The following is a 17,033-nucleotide window of genomic DNA, read 5'->3' as shown; positions in this document are numbered from 1 at the left end:
TGCTTACAGCTTCCCGTGGGTGTTGGTTTGATACCGTTTGGGGACAGCCAAGGAGGCATCTGCAGGCAACAAAGGTAGGTGTGTGCTTGTGTGTGTGTTTCCTATGCAGATCCTAAGCCCAGTGTCACATGCAAGTAGGAGGAGTAAGAAGGGTTCCTGGCAAATCCGGGTTATGGATTGCATTTAAAAAGGCCCCGTGGGAGTGCAATGGGCCCCTGTCTTGCTGCTTAGCAATAATGGTATGGGTTTAGGTTCTGCTGTGTGTACTGGTGGTTGACTGCCCCCCAGCCCAGAGTGTGCATGGAAAATTGTCTGGCAGCCTCCCTGACAGCAAGCAGTGATAGTGCCCATGAAGGGGACCTTGTTGGGCCCGCCCCTTTCACGGTTATCGCTTCTCGGCCTTTTGGCTAAGATCAAGTGTAGTATCTGTTCTTATCAGTTTAATATCTGATACGTCCCCTATCTGGGGACCATATATTAAATGGATTTTTGAGAACGGGGGCCGATTTCGAAGCTTGCTTCCGTCGCCCTATGCATTGACCCGATATGGCAGTATCTTCGGGTACAGTGCACCACCCCCTTACAGGGTTAAAAAGAAAGATTCCTACTTTCATTGCTACCTGCTTGCTGGCTAGCCAGCTAGCCAGCCCTGTGGGCCTTGCTGCTGCTGCTGCTGCAGCCAAAAAACAAAAGGTGGTGCTGCTGCTGCTTCTGCTTCTGCTTGTGTCTGGCCGCTGTTGGAGCGTCCAGGCACAGGACTTCTGCTGCTGCTGACTAAATGGCCTCCTTAATTGGATCATTTGAGTAGCCAGCACACCTGTGCAGGTAGGGCATGACATGATAGGCAGCTGCCTTGATAGCGGGTGGGTGCTGAATGTTCCTAATTGACAAAATAAGATTAATGCTTATGAAGAAATATAAAATCTCATCCCTTCCCCAATATCGCGCCACACCCCTACCCCTTAATTCCCTGGTTGAACTTGATGGACATATGTCTTTTTTCGACCGTACTAACTATGTAACTATGTAACATAACATGGGGGGGGGGGGTCTCCTGGCTGTTCACACAGGTGTGTCATTGCTGTACATTGACCATGCATTGCTTCTGTGGTATTGCAAAGGCAAAGACAAATGCTTCCAGCCATCCATTGCACTAATGGATTGGTCATCAGCTGGCTGTCTATGTCCCGCATCAATATAGACCAAAGTACAGAGGGTTAGGCTATGCTATTGTGCACCTACCTGATGCATCAGAAGGTGCGAGGCCCTTGCTAAATTCTGTGCACAGACTTTGAGATCTATGCTTTAGACTGTATCTAAACCTGCTCCAACATGGACTGACATTCTGGCCTACTTTCAGCCGATGCGACTTGTCTGTCGCTGAACAGTCGCTTTTTATGTATTCAGCACCTATGTATAATGTTGTAAAAATGCTCTAGAAGCTAAAGTCGCAGAAATGTCACACATATTTGGCCTGCAACTTTCTGTGCGACAAATTCAGACAGGAAAAATCAGTATAAATCCTTAGAAAATTATCCCCCAGTGTCTCCATCTGCTGGCGGTATTGAATAAGCATTGCTGCACTGATGGGGTATGCATTAGACGAAAAAAAAGAAGAAAAAGAAGAATAATACGCCCAGAAAAGAGGCGAAAAGGAGAAAAACGTAAAAAAACGTGAAAAAAAAGTAAGAGGAAGAGAAGGGAAAAAAAGGTGGAAATGGGTTTAAAAGTGATTTCGGCGGAGAAATATATATATATATATATATATATATATATATATATATATATATATATATACGCGCACACACACACATATATATAAACGTATTCTCCGTTGAGATATTGCAGCCGCTGCTGTGTCCAGGCCCAGGAGCCTTAGCACTGTGCTGTGATGTCACTCAATACCACTGACATCACTAGGTGTAAACAACATCTCTCCTTTGCTGTGTATGTGACTATGGAGCTGTTTGGTGATGTCGTCTATTATGGCCTTCATAGAAGCAACAGGAGATTGTTGCATCCATCTAGAACCCTCAGAACTACAGTGCTATGATGTCACTCACTTCCACAGGCCTTGCAGAGTGTAAACAACAACAACCCAGCTTTGTTGTGTATGTAACCATAGGGATTTGTGATGTCACCTAGAACCTTCACAGCAGCGACAGCTTTATGAGGAGCATCAGCACTGCTCTGCCTGAGCAGAACCATCACCGCCATAGGTTGTCAAATAACCCGGGTTTAACCCACACAGGTAAGTCCAATGGGGTGCAGGCATGTCCTCTATGCTTACAGCTTCCCGTGGGTGTTGGTTTGATACCGTTTGGGGACAGCCAAGGAGGCATCTGCAGGCAACAAAGGTAGGTGTGTGCTTGTGTGTGTGTTTCCTATGCAGATCCTAAGCCCAGTGTCACATGCAAGTAGGAGGAGTAAGAAGGGTTCCTGGCAAATCCGGGTTATGGATTGCATTTAAAAAGGCCCCGTGGGAGTGCAATGGGCCCCTGTCTTGCTGCTTAGCAATAATGGTATGGGTTTAGGTTCTGCTGTGTGTACTGGTGGTTGACTGCCCCCCAGCCCAGAGTGTGCATGGAAAATTGTCTGGCAGCCTCCCTGACAGCAAGCAGTGATAGTGCCCATGAAGGGGACCTTGTTGGGCCCGCCCCTTTCACGGTTATCGCTTCTCGGCCTTTTGGCTAAGATCAAGTGTAGTATCTGTTCTTATCAGTTTAATATCTGATACGTCCCCTATCTGGGGACCATATATTAAATGGATTTTTGAGAACGGGGGCCGATTTCGAAGCTTGCTTCCGTCGCCCTATGCATTGACCCGATATGGCAGTATCTTCGGGTACAGTGCACCACCCCCTTACAGGGTTAAAAAGAAAGATTCCTACTTTCATTGCTACCTGCTTGCTGGCTAGCCAGCTAGCCAGCCCTGTGGGCCTTGCTGCTGCTGCTGCTGCAGCCAAAAAACAAAAGGTGGTGCTGCTGCTGCTTCTGCTTCTGCTTGTGTCTGGCCGCTGTTGGAGCGTCCAGGCACAGGACTTCTGCTGCTGCTGACTAAATGGCCTCCTTAATTGGATCATTTGAGTAGCCAGCACACCTGTGCAGGTAGGGCATGACATGATAGGCAGCTGCCTTGATAGCGGGTGGGTGCTGAATGTTCCTAATTGACAAAATAAGATTAATGCTTATGAAGAAATATAAAATCTCATCCCTTCCCCAATATCGCGCCACACCCCTACCCCTTAATTCCCTGGTTGAACTTGATGGACATATGTCTTTTTTCGACCGTACTAACTATGTAACTATGTAACATAACATGGGGGGGGGGGGTCTCCTGGCTGTTCACACAGGTGTGTCATTGCTGTACATTGACCATGCATTGCTTCTGTGGTATTGCAAAGGCAAAGACAAATGCTTCCAGCCATCCATTGCACTAATGGATTGGTCATCAGCTGGCTGTCTATGTCCCGCATCAATATAGACCAAAGTACAGAGGGTTAGGCTATGCTATTGTGCACCTACCTGATGCATCAGAAGGTGCGAGGCCCTTGCTAAATTCTGTGCACAGACTTTGAGATCTATGCTTTAGACTGTATCTAAACCTGCTCCAACATGGACTGACATTCTGGCCTACTTTCAGCCGATGCGACTTGTCTGTCGCTGAACAGTCGCTTTTTATGTATTCAGCACCTATGTATAATGTTGTAAAAATGCTCTAGTAGCTAAAGTCGCAGAAATGTCACACATATTTGGCCTGCAACTTTCTGTGCGACAAATTCAGACAGGAAAAATCAGTATAAATCCTTAGAAAATTATCCCCCAGTGTCTCCATCTGCTGGCGGTATTGAATAAGCATTGCTGCACTGATGGGGTATGCATTAGACGAAAAAAAAGAAGAAAAAGAAGAATAATACGCCCAGAAAAGAGGCGAAAAGGAGAAAAACGTAAAAAAACGTGAAAAAAAAGTAAGAGGAAGAGAAGGGAAAAAAAGGTGGAAATGGGTTTAAAAGTGATTTCGGCGGAGAAATATATATATATATATATATATATACGCGCACACACACACATATATATAAACGTATTCTCCGTTGAGATATTGCAGCCGCTGCTGTGTCCAGGCCCAGGAGCCTTAGCACTGTGCTGTGATGTCACTCAATACCACTGACATCACTAGGTGTAAACAACATCTCTCCTTTGCTGTGTATGTGACTATGGAGCTGTTTGGTGATGTCGTCTATTATGGCCTTCATAGAAGCAACAGGAGATTGTTGCATCCATCTAGAACCCTCAGAACTACAGTGCTATGATGTCACTCACTTCCACAGGCCTTGCAGAGTGTAAACAACAACAACCCAGCTTTGTTGTGTATGTAACCATAGGGATTTGTGATGTCACCTAGAACCTTCACAGCAGCGACAGCTTTATGAGGAGCATCAGCACTGCTCTGCCTGAGCAGAACCATCACCGCCATAGGTTGTCAAATAACCCGGGTTTAACCCACACAGGTAAGTCCAATGGGGTGCAGGCATGTCCTCTATGCTTACAGCTTCCCGTGGGTGTTGGTTTGATACCGTTTGGGGACAGCCAAGGAGGCATCTGCAGGCAACAAAGGTAGGTGTGTGCTTGTGTGTGTGTTTCCTATGCAGATCCTAAGCCAAGTGTCACATGCAAGTAGGAGGAGTAAGAAGGGTTCCTGGCAAATCCGGGTTATGGATTGCATTTAAAAAGGCCCCGTGGGAGTGCAATGGGCCCCTGTCTTGCTGCTTAGCAATAATGGTATGGGTTTAGGTTCTGCTGTGTGTACTGGTGGTTGACTGCCCCCCAGCCCAGAGTGTGCATGGAAAATTGTCTGGCAGCCTCCCTGACAGCAAGCAGTGATAGTGCCCATGAAGGGGACCTTGTTGGGCCCGCCCCTTTCACGGTTATCGCTTCTCGGCCTTTTGGCTAAGATCAAGTGTAGTATCTGTTCTTATCAGTTTAATATCTGATACGTCCCCTATCTGGGGACCATATATTAAATGGATTTTTGAGAACGGGGGCCGATTTCGAAGCTTGCTTCCGTCGCCCTATGCATTGACCCGATATGGCAGTATCTTCGGGTACAGTGCACCACCCCCTTACAGGGTTAAAAAGAAAGATTCCTACTTTCATTGCTACCTGCTTGCTGGCTAGCCAGCTAGCCAGCCCTGTGGGCCTTGCTGCTGCTGCTGCTGCAGCCAAAAAACAAAAGGTGGTGCTGCTGCTGCTTCTGCTTCTGCTTGTGTCTGGCCGCTGTTGGAGCGTCCAGGCACAGGACTTCTGCTGCTGCTGACTAAATGGCCTCCTTAATTGGATCATTTGAGTAGCCAGCACACCTGTGCAGGTAGGGCATGACATGATAGGCAGCTGCCTTGATAGCGGGTGGGTGCTGAATGTTCCTAATTGACAAAATAAGATTAATGCTTATGAAGAAATATAAAATCTCATCCCTTCCCCAATATCGCGCCACACCCCTACCCCTTAATTCCCTGGTTGAACTTGATGGACATATGTCTTTTTTCGACCGTACTAACTATGTAACTATGTAACATAACATGGGGGGGGGGTCTCCTGGCTGTTCACACAGGTGTGTCATTGCTGTACATTGACCATGCATTGCTTCTGTGGTATTGCAAAGGCAAAGACAAATGCTTCCAGCCATCCATTGCACTAATGGATTGGTCATCAGCTGGCTGTCTATGTCCCGCATCAATATAGACCAAAGTACAGAGGGTTAGGCTATGCTATTGTGCACCTACCTGATGCATCAGAAGGTGCGAGGCCCTTGCTAAATTCTGTGCACAGACTTTGAGATCTATGCTTTAGACTGTATCTAAACCTGCTCCAACATGGACTGACATTCTGGCCTACTTTCAGCCGATGCGACTTGTCTGTCGCTGAACAGTCGCTTTTTATGTATTCAGCACCTATGTATAATGTTGTAAAAATGCTCTAGAAGCTAAAGTCGCAGAAATGTCACACATATTTGGCCTGCAACTTTCTGTGCGACAAATTCAGACAGGAAAAATCAGTATAAATCCTTAGAAAATTATCCCCCAGTGTCTCCATCTGCTGGCGGTATTGAATAAGCATTGCTGCACTGATGGGGTATGCATTAGACGAAAAAAAAGAAGAAAAAGAAGAATAATACGCCCAGAAAAGAGGCGAAAAGGAGAAAAACGTAAAAAAACGTGAAAAAAAAGTAAGAGGAAGAGAAGGGAAAAAAAGGTGGAAATGGGTTTAAAAGTGATTTCGGCGGAGAAATATATATATATATATATATATATATATATATATATACGCGCACACACACACATATATATAAACGTATTCTCCGTTGAGATATTGCAGCCGCTGCTGTGTCCAGGCCCAGGAGCCTTAGCACTGTGCTGTGATGTCACTCAATACCACTGACATCACTAGGTGTAAACAACATCTCTCCTTTGCTGTGTATGTGACTATGGAGCTGTTTGGTGATGTCGTCTATTATGGCCTTCATAGAAGCAACAGGAGATTGTTGCATCCATCTAGAACCCTCAGAACTACAGTGCTATGATGTCACTCACTTCCACAGGCCTTGCAGAGTGTAAACAACAACAACCCAGCTTTGTTGTGTATGTAACCATAGGGATTTGTGATGTCACCTAGAACCTTCACAGCAGCGACAGCTTTATGAGGAGCATCAGCACTGCTCTGCCTGAGCAGAACCATCACCGCCATAGGTTGTCAAATAACCCGGGTTTAACCCACACAGGTAAGTCCAATGGGGTGCAGGCATGTCCTCTATGCTTACAGCTTCCCGTGGGTGTTGGTTTGATACCGTTTGGGGACAGCCAAGGAGGCATCTGCAGGCAACAAAGGTAGGTGTGTGCTTGTGTGTGTGTTTCCTATGCAGATCCTAAGCCCAGTGTCACATGCAAGTAGGAGGAGTAAGAAGGGTTCCTGGCAAATCCGGGTTATGGATTGCATTTAAAAAGGCCCCGTGGGAGTGCAATGGGCCCCTGTCTTGCTGCTTAGCAATAATGGTATGGGTTTAGGTTCTGCTGTGTGTACTGGTGGTTGACTGCCCCCCAGCCCAGAGTGTGCATGGAAAATTGTCTGGCAGCCTCCCTGACAGCAAGCAGTGATAGTGCCCATGAAGGGGACCTTGTTGGGCCCGCCCCTTTCACGGTTATCGCTTCTCGGCCTTTTGGCTAAGATCAAGTGTAGTATCTGTTCTTATCAGTTTAATATCTGATACGTCCCCTATCTGGGGACCATATATTAAATGGATTTTTGAGAACGGGGGCCGATTTCGAAGCTTGCTTCCGTCGCCCTATGCATTGACCCGATATGGCAGTATCTTCGGGTACAGTGCACCACCCCCTTACAGGGTTAAAAAGAAAGATTCCTACTTTCATTGCTACCTGCTTGCTGGCTAGCCAGCTAGCCAGCCCTGTGGGCCTTGCTGCTGCTGCTGCTGCAGCCAAAAAACAAAAGGTGGTGCTGCTGCTGCTTCTGCTTCTGCTTGTGTCTGGCCGCTGTTGGAGCGTCCAGGCACAGGACTTCTGCTGCTGCTGACTAAATGGCCTCCTTAATTGGATCATTTGAGTAGCCAGCACACCTGTGCAGGTAGGGCATGACATGATAGGCAGCTGCCTTGATAGCGGGTGGGTGCTGAATGTTCCTAATTGACAAAATAAGATTAATGCTTATGAAGAAATATAAAATCTCATCCCTTCCCCAATATCGCGCCACACCCCTACCCCTTAATTCCCTGGTTGAACTTGATGGACATATGTCTTTTTTCGACCGTACTAACTATGTAACTATGTAACATAACATGGGGGGGGGGGTCTCCTGGCTGTTCACACAGGTGTGTCATTGCTGTACATTGACCATGCATTGCTTCTGTGGTATTGCAAAGGCAAAGACAAATGCTTCCAGCCATCCATTGCACTAATGGATTGGTCATCAGCTGGCTGTCTATGTCCCGCATCAATATAGACCAAAGTACAGAGGGTTAGGCTATGCTATTGTGCACCTACCTGATGCATCAGAAGGTGCGAGGCCCTTGCTAAATTCTGTGCACAGACTTTGAGATCTATGCTTTAGATTGTATCTAAACCTGCTCCAACATGGACTGACATTCTGGCCTACTTTCAGCCGATGCGACTTGTCTGTCGCTGAACAGTCGCTTTTTATGTATTCAGCACCTATGTATAATGTTGTAAAAATGCTCTAGAAGCTAAAGTCGCAGAAATGTCACACATATTTGGCCTGCAACTTTCTGTGCGACAAATTCAGACAGGAAAAATCAGTATAAATCCTTAGAAAATTATCCCCCAGTGTCTCCATCTGCTGGCGGTATTGAATAAGCATTGCTGCACTGATGGGGTATGCATTAGACGAAAAAAAAGAAGAAAAAGAAGAATAATACGCCCAGAAAAGAGGCGAAAAGGAGAAAAACGTAAAAAAACGTGAAAAAAAAGTAAGAGGAAGAGAAGGGAAAAAAAGGTGGAAATGGGTTTAAAAGTGATTTCGGCGGAGAAATATATATATATATATATATATATATATATATATATATATATACGCGCACACACACACATATATATAAACGTATTCTCCGTTGAGATATTGCAGCCGCTGCTGTGTCCAGGCCCAGGAGCCTTAGCACTGTGCTGTGATGTCACTCAATACCACTGACATCACTAGGTGTAAACAACATCTCTCCTTTGCTGTGTATGTGACTATGGAGCTGTTTGGTGATGTCGTCTATTATGGCCTTCATAGAAGCAACAGGAGATTGTTGCATCCATCTAGAACCCTCAGAACTACAGTGCTATGATGTCACTCACTTCCACAGGCCTTGCAGAGTGTAAACAACAACAACCCAGCTTTGTTGTGTATGTAACCATAGGGATTTGTGATGTCACCTAGAACCTTCACAGCAGCGACAGCTTTATGAGGAGCATCAGCACTGCTCTGCCTGAGCAGAACCATCACCGCCATAGGTTGTCAAATAACCCGGGTTTAACCCACACAGGTAAGTCCAATGGGGTGCAGGCATGTCCTCTATGCTTACAGCTTCCCGTGGGTGTTGGTTTGATACCGTTTGGGGACAGCCAAGGAGGCATCTGCAGGCAACAAAGGTAGGTGTGTGCTTGTGTGTGTGTTTCCTATGCAGATCCTAAGCCCAGTGTCACATGCAAGTAGGAGGAGTAAGAAGGGTTCCTGGCAAATCCGGGTTATGGATTGCATTTAAAAAGGCCCCGTGGGAGTGCAATGGGCCCCTGTCTTGCTGCTTAGCAATAATGGTATGGGTTTAGGTTCTGCTGTGTGTACTGGTGGTTGACTGCCCCCCAGCCCAGAGTGTGCATGGAAAATTGTCTGGCAGCCTCCCTGACAGCAAGCAGTGATAGTGCCCATGAAGGGGACCTTGTTGGGCCCGCCCCTTTCACGGTTATCGCTTCTCGGCCTTTTGGCTAAGATCAAGTGTAGTATCTGTTCTTATCAGTTTAATATCTGATACGTCCCCTATCTGGGGACCATATATTAAATGGATTTTTGAGAACGGGGGCCGATTTCGAAGCTTGCTTCCGTCGCCCTATGCATTGACCCGATATGGCAGTATCTTCGGGTACAGTGCACCACCCCCTTACAGGGTTAAAAAGAAAGATTCCTACTTTCATTGCTACCTGCTTGCTGGCTAGCCAGCTAGCCAGCCCTGTGGGCCTTGCTGCTGCTGCTGCTGCAGCCAAAAAACAAAAGGTGGTGCTGCTGCTGCTTCTGCTTCTGCTTGTGTCTGGCCGCTGTTGGAGCGTCCAGGCACAGGACTTCTGCTGCTGCTGACTAAATGGCCTCCTTAATTGGATCATTTGAGTAGCCAGCACACCTGTGCAGGTAGGGCATGACATGATAGGCAGCTGCCTTGATAGCGGGTGGGTGCTGAATGTTCCTAATTGACAAAATAAGATTAATGCTTATGAAGAAATATAAAATCTCATCCCTTCCCCAATATCGCGCCACACCCCTACCCCTTAATTCCCTGGTTGAACTTGATGGACATATGTCTTTTTTCGACCGTACTAACTATGTAACTATGTAACATAACATGGGGGGGGGGGGTCTCCTGGCTGTTCACACAGGTGTGTCATTGCTGTACATTGACCATGCATTGCTTCTGTGGTATTGCAAAGGCAAAGACAAATGCTTCCAGCCATCCATTGCACTAATGGATTGGTCATCAGCTGGCTGTCTATGTCCCGCATCAATATAGACCAAAGTACAGAGGGTTAGGCTATGCTATTGTGCACCTACCTGATGCATCAGAAGGTGCGAGGCCCTTGCTAAATTCTGTGCACAGACTTTGAGATCTATGCTTTAGACTGTATCTAAACCTGCTCCAACATGGACTGACATTCTGGCCTACTTTCAGCCGATGCGACTTGTCTGTCGCTGAACAGTCGCTTTTTATGTATTCAGCACCTATGTATAATGTTGTAAAAATGCTCTAGAAGCTAAAGTCGCAGAAATGTCACACATATTTGGCCTGCAACTTTCTGTGCGACAAATTCAGACAGGAAAAATCAGTATAAATCCTTAGAAAATTATCCCCCAGTGTCTCCATCTGCTGGCGGTATTGAATAAGCATTGCTGCACTGATGGGGTATGCATTAGACGAAAAAAAAGAAGAAAAAGAAGAATAATACGCCCAGAAAAGAGGCGAAAAGGAGAAAAACGTAAAAAAACGTGAAAAAAAAGTAAGAGGAAGAGAAGGGAAAAAAAGGTGGAAATGGGTTTAAAAGTGATTTCGGCGGAGAAATATATATATATATATATATATATATATATATATATATATATATACGCGCACACACACACATATATATAAACGTATTCTCCGTTGAGATATTGCAGCCGCTGCTGTGTCCAGGCCCAGGAGCCTTAGCACTGTGCTGTGATGTCACTCAATACCACTGACATCACTAGGTGTAAACAACATCTCTCCTTTGCTGTGTATGTGACTATGGAGCTGTTTGGTGATGTCGTCTATTATGGCCTTCATAGAAGCAACAGGAGATTGTTGCATCCATCTAGAACCCTCAGAACTACAGTGCTATGATGTCACTCACTTCCACAGGCCTTGCAGAGTGTAAACAACAACAACCCAGCTTTGTTGTGTATGTAACCATAGGGATTTGTGATGTCACCTAGAACCTTCACAGCAGCGACAGCTTTATGAGGAGCATCAGCACTGCTCTGCCTGAGCAGAACCATCACCGCCATAGGTTGTCAAATAACCCGGGTTTAACCCACACAGGTAAGTCCAATGGGGTGCAGGCATGTCCTCTATGCTTACAGCTTCCCGTGGGTGTTGGTTTGATACCGTTTGGGGACAGCCAAGGAGGCATCTGCAGGCAACAAAGGTAGGTGTGTGCTTGTGTGTGTGTTTCCTATGCAGATCCTAAGCCCAGTGTCACATGCAAGTAGGAGGAGTAAGAAGGGTTCCTGGCAAATCCGGGTTATGGATTGCATTTAAAAAGGCCCCGTGGGAGTGCAATGGGCCCCTGTCTTGCTGCTTAGCAATAATGGTATGGGTTTAGGTTCTGCTGTGTGTACTGGTGGTTGACTGCCCCCCAGCCCAGAGTGTGCATGGAAAATTGTCTGGCAGCCTCCCTGACAGCAAGCAGTGATAGTGCCCATGAAGGGGACCTTGTTGGGCCCGCCCCTTTCACGGTTATCGCTTCTCGGCCTTTTGGCTAAGATCAAGTGTAGTATCTGTTCTTATCAGTTTAATATCTGATACGTCCCCTATCTGGGGACCATATATTAAATGGATTTTTGAGAACGGGGGCCGATTTCGAAGCTTGCTTCCGTCGCCCTATGCATTGACCCGATATGGCAGTATCTTCGGGTACAGTGCACCACCCCCTTACAGGGTTAAAAAGAAAGATTCCTACTTTCATTGCTACCTGCTTGCTGGCTAGCCAGCTAGCCAGCCCTGTGGGCCTTGCTGCTGCTGCTGCTGCAGCCAAAAAACAAAAGGTGGTGCTGCTGCTGCTTCTGCTTCTGCTTGTGTCTGGCCGCTGTTGGAGCGTCCAGGCACAGGACTTCTGCTGCTGCTGACTAAATGGCCTCCTTAATTGGATCATTTGAGTAGCCAGCACACCTGTGCAGGTAGGGCATGACATGATAGGCAGCTGCCTTGATAGCGGGTGGGTGCTGAATGTTCCTAATTGACAAAATAAGATTAATGCTTATGAAGAAATATAAAATCTCATCCCTTCCCCAATATCGCGCCACACCCCTACCCCTTAATTCCCTGGTTGAACTTGATGGACATATGTCTTTTTTCGACCGTACTAACTATGTAACTATGTAACATAACATGGGGGGGGGGGTCTCCTGGCTGTTCACACAGGTGTGTCATTGCTGTACATTGACCATGCATTGCTTCTGTGGTATTGCAAAGGCAAAGACAAATGCTTCCAGCCATCCATTGCACTAATGGATTGGTCATCAGCTGGCTGTCTATGTCCCGCATCAATATAGACCAAAGTACAGAGGGTTAGGCTATGCTATTGTGCACCTACCTGATGCATCAGAAGGTGCGAGGCCCTTGCTAAATTCTGTGCACAGACTTTGAGATCTATGCTTTAGACTGTATCTAAACCTGCTCCAACATGGACTGACATTCTGGCCTACTTTCAGCCGATGCGACTTGTCTGTCGCTGAACAGTCGCTTTTTATGTATTCAGCACCTATGTATAATGTTGTAAAAATGCTCTAGAAGCTAAAGTCGCAGAAATGTCACACATATTTGGCCTGCAACTTTCTGTGCGACAAATTCAGACAGGAAAAATCAGTATAAATCCTTAGAAAATTATCCCCCAGTGTCTCCATCTGCTGGCGGTATTGAATAAGCATTGCTGCACTGATGGGGTATGCATTAGACGAAAAAAAAGAAGAAAAAGAAGAATAATACGCCCAGAAAAGAGGCGAAAAGGAGAAAAACGTAAAAAAACGTGAAAAAAAAGTAAGAGGAAGAGAAGGGAAAAAAAGGTGGAAATGGGTTTAAAAGTGATTTCGGCGGAGAAATATATATATATATATATATATATATATATATATATATATACGCGCACACACACACATATATATATAAACGTATTCTCCGTTGAGATATTGCAGCCGCTGCTGTGTCCAGGCCCAGGAGCCTTAGCACTGTGCTGTGATGTCACTCAATACCACTGACATCACTAGGTGTAAACAACATCTCTCCTTTGCTGTGTATGTGACTATGGAGCTGTTTGGTGATGTCGTCTATTATGGCCTTCATAGAAGCAACAGGAGATTGTTGCATCCATCTAGAACCCTCAGAACTACAGTGCTATGATGTCACTCACTTCCACAGGCCTTGCAGAGTGTAAACAACAACAACCCAGCTTTGTTGTGTATGTAACCATAGGGATTTGTGATGTCACCTAGAACCTTCACAGCAGCGACAGCTTTATGAGGAGCATCAGCACTGCTCTGCCTGAGCAGAACCATCACCGCCATAGGTTGTCAAATAACCCGGGTTTAACCCACACAGGTAAGTCCAATGGGGTGCAGGCATGTCCTCTATGCTTACAGCTTCCCGTGGGTGTTGGTTTGATACCGTTTGGGGACAGCCAAGGAGGCATCTGCAGGCAACAAAGGTAGGTGTGTGCTTGTGTGTGTGTTTCCTATGCAGATCCTAAGCCCAGTGTCACATGCAAGTAGGAGGAGTAAGAAGGGTTCCTGGCAAATCCGGGTTATGGATTGCATTTAAAAAGGCCCCGTGGGAGTGCAATGGGCCCCTGTCTTGCTGCTTAGCAATAATGGTATGGGTTTAGGTTCTGCTGTGTGTACTGGTGGTTGACTGCCCCCCAGCCCAGAGTGTGCATGGAAAATTGTCTGGCAGCCTCCCTGACAGCAAGCAGTGATAGTGCCCATGAAGGGGACCTTGTTGGGCCCGCCCCTTTCACGGTTATCGCTTCTCGGCCTTTTGGCTAAGATCAAGTGTAGTATCTGTTCTTATCAGTTTAATATCTGATACGTCCCCTATCTGGGGACCATATATTAAATGGATTTTTGAGAACGGGGGCCGATTTCGAAGCTTGCTTCCGTCGCCCTATGCATTGACCCGATATGGCAGTATCTTCGGGTACAGTGCACCACCCCCTTACAGGGTTAAAAAGAAAGATTCCTACTTTCATTGCTACCTGCTTGCTGGCTAGCCAGCTAGCCAGCCCTGTGGGCCTTGCTGCTGCTGCTGCTGCAGCCAAAAAACAAAAGGTGGTGCTGCTGCTGCTGCTTCTGCTTCTGCTTGTGTCTGGCCGCTGTTGGAGCGTCCAGGCACAGGACTTCTGCTGCTGCTGACTAAATGGCCTCCTTAATTGGATCATTTGAGTAGCCAGCACACCTGTGCAGGTAGGGCATGACATGATAGGCAGCTGCCTTGATAGCGGGTGGGTGCTGAATGTTCCTAATTGACAAAATAAGATTAATGCTTATGAAGAAATATAAAATCTCATCCCTTCCCCAATATCGCGCCACACCCCTACCCCTTAATTCCCTGGTTGAACTTGATGGACATATGTCTTTTTTCGACCGTACTAACTATGTAACTATGTAACATAACATGGGGGGGGGGGGGTCTCCTGGCTGTTCACACAGGTGTGTCATTGCTGTACATTGACCATGCATTGCTTCTGTGGTATTGCAAAGGCAAAGACAAATGCTTCCAGCCATCCATTGCACTAATGGATTGGTCATCAGCTGGCTGTCTATGTCCCGCATCAATATAGACCAAAGTACAGAGGGTTAGGCTATGCTATTGTGCACCTACCTGATGCATCAGAAGGTGCGAGGCCCTTGCTAAATTCTGTGCACAGACTTTGAGATCTATGCTTTAGCCTGTATCTAAACCTGCTCCAACATGGACTGACATTCTGGCCTACTTTCAGCCGATGCGACTTGTCTGTCGCTGAACAGTCGCTTTTTATGTATTCAGCACCTATGTATAATGTTGTAAAAATGCTCTAGAAGCTAAAGTCGCAGAAATGTCACACATATTTGGCCTGCAACTTTCTGTGCGACAAATTCAGACAGGAAAAATCAGTATAAATCCTTAGAAAATTATCCCCCAGTGTCTCCATCTGCTGGCGGTATTGAATAAGCATTGCTGCACTGATGGGGTATGCATTAGACGAAAAAAAAGAAGAAAAAGAAGAATAATACGCCCAGAAAAGAGGCGAAAAGGAGAAAAACGTAAAAAAAACGTGAAAAAAAAGTAAGAGGAAGAGAAGGGAAAAAAAGGTGGAAATGGGTTTAAAAGTGATTTCGGCGGAGAAATATATATATATATATATATATATATATATATATATATATACGCGCACACACACACATATATATAAACGTATTCTCCGTTGAGATATTGCAGCCGCTGCTGTGTCCAGGCCCAGGAGCCTTAGCACTGTGCTGTGATGTCACTCAATACCACTGACATCACTAGGTGTAAACAACATCTCTCCTTTGCTGTGTATGTGACTATGGAGCTGTTTGGTGATGTCGTCTATTATGGCCTTCATAGAAGCAACAGGAGATTGTTGCATCCATCTAGAACCCTCAGAACTACAGTGCTATGATGTCACTCACTTCCACAGGCCTTGCAGAGTGTAAACAACAACAACCCAGCTTTGTTGTGTATGTAACCATAGGGATTTGTGATGTCACCTAGAACCTTCACAGCAGCGACAGCTTTATGAGGAGCATCAGCACTGCTCTGCCTGAGCAGAACCATCACCGCCATAGGTTGTCAAATAACCCGGGTTTAACCCACACAGGTAAGTCCAATGGGGTGCAGGCATGTCCTCTATGCTTACAGCTTCCCGTGGGTGTTGGTTTGATACCGTTTGGGGACAGCCAAGGAGGCATCTGCAGGCAACAAAGGTAGGTGTGTGCTTGTGTGTGTGTTTCCTATGCAGATCCTAAGCCCAGTGTCACATGCAAGTAGGAGGAGTAAGAAGGGTTCCTGGCAAATCCGGGTTATGGATTGCATTTAAAAAGGCCCCGTGGGAGTGCAATGGGCCCCTGTCTTGCTGCTTAGCAATAATGGTATGGGTTTAGGTTCTGCTGTGTGTACTGGTGGTTGACTGCCCCCCAGCCCAGAGTGTGCATGGAAAATTGTCTGGCAGCCTCCCTGACAGCAAGCAGTGATAGTGCCCATGAAGGGGACCTTGTTGGGCCCGCCCCTTTCACGGTTATCGCTTCTCGGCCTTTTGGCTAAGATCAAGTGTAGTATCTGTTCTTATCAGTTTAATATCTGATACGTCCCCTATCTGGGGACCATATATTAAATGGATTTTTGAGAACGGGGGCCGATTTCGAAGCTTGCTTCCGTCGCCCTATGCATTGACCCGATATGGCAGTATCTTCGGGTACAGTGCACCACCCCCTTACAGGGTTAAAAAGAAAGATTCCTACTTTCATTGCTACCTGCTTGCTGGCTAGCCAGCTAGCCAGCCCTGTGGGCCTTGCTGCTGCTGCTGCTGCAGCCAAAAAACAAAAGGTGGTGCTGCTGCTGCTGCTTCTGCTTCTGCTTGTGTCTGGCCGCTGTTGGAGCGTCCAGGCACAGGACTTCTGCTGCTGCTGACTAAATGGCCTCCTTAATTGGATCATTTGAGTAGCCAGCACACCTGTGCAGGTAGGGCATGACATGATAGGCAGCTGCCTTGATAGCGGGTGGGTGCTGAATGTTCCTAATTGACAAAATAAGATTAATGCTTATGAAGAAATATAAAATCTCATCCCTTCCCCAATATCGCGCCACACCCCTACCCCTTAATTCCCTGGTTGAACTTGATGGACATATGTCTTTTTTCGACCGTACTAACTATGTAACTATGTAACATAACATGGGGGGGGGGGTCTCCTGGCTGTTCACACAGGTGTGTCATTGCTGTACATTGACCATGCATTGCTTCTGTGGTATTGCAAAG

The 17,033-nt window shown here is 46.4% G+C and overlaps 8 non-coding genes across 8 annotated transcripts; all 8 read left to right on the top strand.

Annotated features, from left to right (window-relative positions):
- The first annotated feature begins 387 nt into the window (after window positions 1–387).
- LOC130310185 (U2 spliceosomal RNA) lies at window positions 388–578 on the top strand. Its single transcript, XR_008858734.1, has one exon. It is a non-coding gene; the product is annotated as a U2 spliceosomal RNA (small nuclear RNA).
- A 2,092-nt stretch (window positions 579–2,670) lies between these two features.
- On the top strand, window positions 2,671–2,861 carry LOC130310184 (U2 spliceosomal RNA). Its single transcript, XR_008858733.1, has one exon. It is a non-coding gene; the product is annotated as a U2 spliceosomal RNA (small nuclear RNA).
- A 2,066-nt stretch (window positions 2,862–4,927) lies between these two features.
- Window positions 4,928–5,118, top strand: LOC130310183 (U2 spliceosomal RNA). Its single transcript, XR_008858732.1, has one exon. It is a non-coding gene; the product is annotated as a U2 spliceosomal RNA (small nuclear RNA).
- A 2,076-nt stretch (window positions 5,119–7,194) lies between these two features.
- Window positions 7,195–7,385, top strand: LOC130310181 (U2 spliceosomal RNA). The gene has a single exon (XR_008858730.1). It is a non-coding gene; the product is annotated as a U2 spliceosomal RNA (small nuclear RNA).
- Window positions 7,386–9,468: 2,083 nt separating this feature from the next.
- LOC130310180 (U2 spliceosomal RNA) lies at window positions 9,469–9,659 on the top strand. The gene has a single exon (XR_008858729.1). It is a non-coding gene; the product is annotated as a U2 spliceosomal RNA (small nuclear RNA).
- Window positions 9,660–11,745: 2,086 nt separating this feature from the next.
- LOC130310179 (U2 spliceosomal RNA) lies at window positions 11,746–11,936 on the top strand. Its single transcript, XR_008858728.1, has one exon. It is a non-coding gene; the product is annotated as a U2 spliceosomal RNA (small nuclear RNA).
- Window positions 11,937–14,019: 2,083 nt separating this feature from the next.
- On the top strand, window positions 14,020–14,210 carry LOC130310178 (U2 spliceosomal RNA). Its single transcript, XR_008858727.1, has one exon. It is a non-coding gene; the product is annotated as a U2 spliceosomal RNA (small nuclear RNA).
- Window positions 14,211–16,297: 2,087 nt separating this feature from the next.
- On the top strand, window positions 16,298–16,488 carry LOC130310177 (U2 spliceosomal RNA). The gene has a single exon (XR_008858726.1). It is a non-coding gene; the product is annotated as a U2 spliceosomal RNA (small nuclear RNA).
- The last annotated feature ends 545 nt before the right edge of the window (window positions 16,489–17,033 follow it).

The sequence above is a fragment of the Hyla sarda genome, unplaced genomic scaffold (assembly GCF_029499605.1).
Source record: "Hyla sarda isolate aHylSar1 unplaced genomic scaffold, aHylSar1.hap1 scaffold_1560, whole genome shotgun sequence".
Lineage (NCBI taxonomy): Eukaryota > Metazoa > Chordata > Amphibia > Anura > Hylidae > Hyla > Hyla sarda.
The sequence above is the reverse complement of the archived record's forward strand: the minus strand, read 5'-3'. Positions and strand labels throughout refer to the sequence as shown.